Source organism: Amphibalanus amphitrite, unplaced genomic scaffold (genome assembly GCF_019059575.1).
Source record: "Amphibalanus amphitrite isolate SeventyFive unplaced genomic scaffold, NRLGWU_Aamphi_draft 000766F_arrow, whole genome shotgun sequence".
NCBI lineage: Eukaryota > Metazoa > Arthropoda > Thecostraca > Balanomorpha > Balanidae > Amphibalanus > Amphibalanus amphitrite.
In genome coordinates, this window is record NW_024882260.1 from 231450 (window position 1) to 237728 (window position 6279).

The 6279-nt window shown below is 51.1% G+C and overlaps 1 long non-coding RNA gene across 1 annotated transcript; it reads left to right on the forward strand.

Moving 5' to 3' along the window:
- The first annotated feature begins 738 nt into the window (after nucleotides 1–738).
- Nucleotides 739–4473, forward strand: LOC122365841. Its single transcript, XR_006253801.1, has 3 exons — nucleotides 739–778; nucleotides 1078–1143; nucleotides 4378–4473. It is a non-coding gene; the product is annotated as an uncharacterized LOC122365841 (long non-coding RNA).
- Nucleotides 4474–6279: the final 1806 nt, after the last annotated feature.

Sequence of the window (6279 nt, forward strand, 5' to 3'; positions counted from 1 at the left end):
GCCATAACAACTAGGAAGCTTGGCGGCTTGGCTCAACCCAGGGGGCGTCGAAGTCTAGTAGGAAAATCTGGAAATCCCCGGCGTGACGTCACGTCGGGGATGACCGACGGCACCTTGCACTGAAAGATACGGCAGAACGGCTATTTTTGAAAAATGATTAAAAATACTTTTGTGCTGTTATGACACATAAAACGCTTATCAGCATGTTCCTCATCATGTGATGAAGGCATATCCGTGGTCGAAAATAGCCGAGACCCTCCCAATTTCCAACCATCGACCTGATAAGCAAAGGATGTAAGCGTAATCCTTAAGGGCGACTTTCCGTTACATATCTGTACATATGCAGCCTTATGGAAATCGGTAGTTTGGCGATTGGCGACGCGCGCGACATCTGTGCTGCGACTGTAGCGACGCCTGGTGGCTGCTTTTCTGCTGTATGTAGGCATTGGGGTTTTGCCAGATGTGGTTCCTACTGCTACACCACTATGTTGACCCAATACTAGAAAAGTTATTTTGCTAGTAAAAGGCAAGCAAATTGAAAGTTGATTTATAAAATTGCTTATAAATGATTACGAGATAATAATAAAGAAATTTTGATTGAATAATTATTTAAATAATCAACCGTGAAACTATATTCTGGTAGGTTTAGTAGAAACAAGTCCGTGCAACCTTGTATTTAGGGCCTTGGCTCAACCTTGGCTCAACCATGGGAATGCACCGCGCCGAGCAAGCGCCGAGCGTGGTGTAGAGTTTTAGGGCCTTGGTGTAGAGGCCTTTTGTGAGTGATTGGTTGCTCATAATGATATAGGGCTTAGGTGGTAGCAAGATCAGCAAGGTGGTAGTGATCTCAGATCTGCAGAGTAGAAGAGTGGAGTGCTATAGTCTGTTCCATATCAAGCTTGCAGTCGGAGTTTCTTCGGCAGATCGCTCCTCCGCTCAATAATTTGCGTCTTAAAATGTAATAGCTGTATATACAGAAATCACGCACTGCTTTCAGCAGGGCACTTCGGCTGCAAGCTTGGAACGGAACAGAGTATAGAAGTTGTTTATTTCGACGCGTCCGTTGACTGCTGTAAGGAGAATGAAGAAACGGAAGCTGCAGGGTCCAATGGACCACTTTCTCAGACTGGCAGCTAAGAAAAGGTAAGGAGTAAGGACTGCTTACCGGGCTCAGAGGTACGTACGGTCCTTCTCCAATCCAAAGGCTAGGCTAGCCCGTGCCGGGCCGAGGGGTGTTTGAACATCCCCCCCCCTGCGGTTTTTCGCAGATATCTCAAAAACGGCGGCGCGGAGCGCCGCCGTTCTTGGCACACCTGTTCGTGCATCTTTTCCGCACATGTTGTGAAAATTTCAGACCTAGGTCGCATTAGGTTAGGTCACCAGGTCACGCCAAGTGACCTCACCTCAGAAAAAATAAGAATGCTCGTCGTAGCTACACCGATTGATCGATTGCCTTAAAACTTTCAGCGATTGGTTAGAGCAACATTATCTATAAAATGTATATCTCGGAATTTTGATATCGGTGACCTAAGTTCAGGTCAATTTTGCGGCCTCTCCATTATAAGTCAATGGGAGAAAATTGAAAAGCGTCTGTTTTGCACGAACGCTATTCTAGACACTCTCAAACATCGAGATGTAGGTAAAATTGACACACTGAACCGGAAAATGGCAACCGTGACCCCTCGTTATGTCCCAGAGGTCATCTCAGGTCACGAACAGAATCTAACCGTTTTTCGTTAATAACTTCTGATAGAGGCGTGCTAGAGCGCTGAAAACGCCTTAGATGTGTTCGGCTCGACGTTGCGGATCGACTGATATGCAACATGACCTTTTCCGGTCAGGTCATGACCTTGACCTGAGGTCAAATTTTGAAGTGGACCTTTCAAGGTCAAATTATAGTTCATTCGACGTGTCTCGACGAGAGGAACACGATGCTGGCAAAAGAAATGTCATGGCTCTTTCGAGTCAAAAGTTATTGCAGGAAAAACGCTTTTCGTAAAACGGCTATTTTTGGAGTTTTTGCCCTCTGGAGGCTAAACCGTTGACCTGAGGTCAAATCTGAGGGCATTATCCAGAAAGGTCTGTAAAAGGGCTATCGAATGCGCTTTTCCGCGGCGCTGTAGCTCTATCGGTTCCTGAGATAGCCGTTGGCAGTTTACAAAATGTTGAAATAGTCAACATTTAACCTTTGATGACCTCTGGTGACCTGACCTTTGACCTGACCCAAAAAATGACCGAAGTGTTTTCTTCCTTATTTTGGACGTTCTTTCGATTGCCGCTTACCGCGTGTCGCTACGTGGCCCAGGAGCCGAGTTAGAAGGGGGTGTTCAGACCCCCCCCCCCCCCCGGCCCGGCGCGGAATCTCAGAGCACCGGCCCGGCGCGGGCTAGGCTAGGTGTAGAAGAAAAAAGTAGGTACCGGGAAATTCTTATTCACCCTGACTAACCACGTTTTTTTCTACCGTTTTTTGGCCGTTTTTGCCAATTTTATCGTAGCTATGCAGGATGAATAAGAATTTTCCGGTACTTTTTTCTTCTGCACCTAGCCTTTGCTGCTCCAGGAAACGGAGAGCCAAAACTGCACCGTGACCTGTAGTCTGCGAGACTCCGTATCACTCATGTATGATTTTATGCAATATTTCCGACCTTCCTCCCATTCCGACCTTCCTCCTTTCCATAGTAAACGTTCTGAAACTTTCGTCACCCTGCGCGACCTGAAGATATGCACTTAGAGGTCTAAAATTTTGGCCTGGTTACTTTTTAGTGCATTGAAATCGATTGTGGGGTTGCGCATCGTAATCCGGAAAATTTCGAGTTTATTGAAACACCCTAGTCTCCATAAGAAGAACGTGAGTTTATCGCGTGCGATACTTTTTTTCTACTCCGAGTCACTGGTGGTGGACGGTGGTCATTTGACCGTTTGAGACACGGTTAAGTCGGGGGGGGGGGTAATGCCTGGACTCCAATGACTTAGGTAAATGAGATAGTTGGCTTAACTAAATTTGTTCCCCACCTAAATGTGATCCGCGCTCAACACAATTCTTCTCATCTCACTCTACCGTATGCACTTCTTGATCATGTAAAATATATCCTTCGCCCCAGTGGGGGGGGGGGGGCATATGTTACCACCCTGTCGCGTTTTTCGCGTGTAAATAAAAAAGCGCGGCGCGTAGCGCCGCGCCGCTTGGGGTAGCTTTTTGTACATCAATTTTGGACAATGTGTGTAATTTTTGACCCCAGGTCATGTCAGGTCAGGTCACCAGGTCAAGTTAACTGACCAAGCCTAAAAAAAAGTTTGCAATCATGTCCAGCCTGCAGTGTTTGTCAGAAAGGTTTCAAACTTGGTGGATTGCATGATGTTATGGGCGCCTACAATTTGTATATCTCGGATTTTTTATATCCGTGACCTAAGGTCAGGTCAGTGGCGTGACCTTACCATTATAAGGCAATGGAGAAAAATGAAAATGCCTCTAGATCCGTGTGTACGCATAGGAACAGTCCAAATATTTCAGAATCACAATGATTTAGTCCACTCGTGATGACCAAGGTGTCATTTTTGCTGATAGCCTCTAGACAGGTCATCTGAGGTCACTTGAGGCTACAAACAGTTTTTTGCCAATAACTCGCGATTGGAAAGAGATAGAACGCTGGGGATGGTCTCATTGTGTTTGTCTTGTTGAGACGCATCGACTGATATGCAACATGACCTTTTCCGGTCAGGTCATGACCTTGACCTGAGGTCAAATTTTCAAGTTGACCTTTCAAGGTCAAATTATAGTTCATTCGACGCGTCTCGGCGAGGGGAACATGATTCTGGCAATAGAAATGCCGTGGCTTTTTGTAGTCAAAAGTTATTGTCGAAAAACACTTTTCGTAAAAACAGCTATTTTTGGAGTTTTTGCCCTCTGGAGGCTAAACCGTTGACCTGAGGTCAATATTGATAATGACCTTTTCAAAAGAAGAGCTCAAAAGCTATCGTTTGCTGTTCCATGCGTTTTCTAGCTACCATAGTTCCTGAGATAACGGCATGTTTTCTGAAAAATATCATGACAATTGGCAAATTTTGACCTTTGATGACCTCTGGTGACCCCAATATTGCTCTAAGGTGAAAAATGACTGAAATACTTTCAAACGTACACATTGAGAGCTATCGACTGCTTTTTACCGCGTCTTTCTATCCCTCTTAGTTTTTGAGTTAGAGGTGGGTGGTAACATATGCCCCCCCCCCCCCCACTAGGGCGAAGTTGGCTGAGACCGCCACTGGGGCGCGGGATATACTTGTACATATGGATCATTTTGTTCGCATTTTAACGCGAATCCCATTGCTCCTTTAACCGGTTCCCGGTCTCCTCCGGATCCCATCGATCCTGTCCCTCAGGCACTCTGATGCAGTCGAGCCGACGAATTCTGCTGGTCCGACACAATCCTCTGCCGAGCCGACACGCTCTGGGCAGCACGCCGAGCCGATACGGTCCGGGCAGCACGCCGAGCCGATACGGTCCGGGCAGCCCGCCGAGCCGATACGGTCCGGGCAGCCCGCCGAGCCGACACTGTCCGGGCAGCCCGCCGAGCCGACACGGTCCGGGCAGCTCGCCGAACCACGCTCTGGGCAGCTCGCCGAGCCGACACTGTCTGGGCAGCCCGCCGAGCCGACACTGTCCGGGCAGCCCGCCGAGCCGACACGGTCCGGGCAGCCCGCCGAGCCGACACGGTCCGGGCAGCTCGCCGAACCACGCTCTGGGCAGCCCGCCGAGCCGACACTGTCCGGGCAGCCCGCCGAGCCGACACTGTCCGGGCAGCCCGCCGAGCCGACACGGTCCGGGCAGCCCGCCGAACCGACACTGTACGGGCAGCCCGCCGAGCCGACACGCTCTGGGCAGCCCGCCGAGCCGACACTGTACGGGCAGACCGTCAAGCCGACACGGTCCGGGCAGCCCGCCGAGCCGACACGGTCCGGGCAGCCCGCCGAGCCGATACGGTACGGGCAGCCCGCCGAGCCGACACGCTCTGGACAGCACGCCGAGCCGACACTGTCTGGGCAGCACGCCGAGCCGGCACGGTCCGGGCAGCCCGCCGAGCCGACACGGCCAGGGCAGCTCGCCGAGCCGACACGTCCCGCTCCAGTCCACGGGCATCTCTCCGCTGAGCTGAGAGAACCAGCCACCGCACAAGGTGAGCGGGCAAGTAGCTCCGGGGCCGGTGCGATGCCGTTTCCATGTAATCATCCAGCCACATCCTCAATTCCGAAGAAGACCATGTGCGGGAGAAGCTACGGCTTTGTGAGCGCGTGGTACGAAAAGTACCCGTGGATAGACGTCAGCAAAGAGAATCAGACAGTGTTCTGCGTGATATGCAGAACTTTCGAGCAACAGCACCCGGATGCACCATGCCTGCAACGGGCGTTCACGCGTGATGGTTTTGGCAATTGGAAAGACGGAGCCAAGCTGCTGAAGGGACACCAGCTCTCCAGGTATCACAGGGACGCTTTCACCGCTCTTGTCAAGCAAAAGCCGATCCTTACCGCCATGAACTCAGCCACTCGCAAGTCCCAGGCAGAAGCTGCGGAGGCACTCCAGAAGATCATCACCAGCATAATGCTGCTAGCTCGACAGGGGCTAGCGCTGCGCGGCCACGAGTCTCATGAAGGTAACTTGCGGGAGCTACTGGAGCTGCGCGCAGATGACTCTGATATTATCAGAGAATGGCTGAAGCGAAGCAGGAACTACCTTCACTCGGACATTCAGAATGAGCTACTGGGGCTGATGAGCCACCATGTGCTGCGTGACATCATCAAGGAGATGACAGCGGGTGGACCCACGCCGTTCGCCTTGATCGTGGATGGAAGTCAGGACGTTTCTGGCGTCGAGCAGCAGGCCATCTGCGCCCGATATGTGACCCCAAACCTGGATGTGCTCGAAGAGTTCATAGGGTTCTACGAACCACCATCGACGACTGGCGAGGCCCTGGCAAAAATGATGAAAGATGCGATGCTGCGCTTGGGTCTCTCCATTGACCACCTCCGTGGACTGGCCTTTGATGGAGCAGCAAATATGAAGGGCCAGTTCAGGGGCGCCCAGGCACTCCTGCGGGCCGAACAGCCTCTGGCACTATATGTACATTGCGGGGCCCACTGCCTCAATCTCGTTGTAAAAGACAGTGCCGAGGCATCAGCTGTGATCCGAAATGCACTGCTTGCGGTAAATGAGCTCGGTGTTCTCTTCACCGAGTCCATAAAACTGCGTTCCAAATTTGAGGACATATGCAGTCAGTCAGGCGGCGT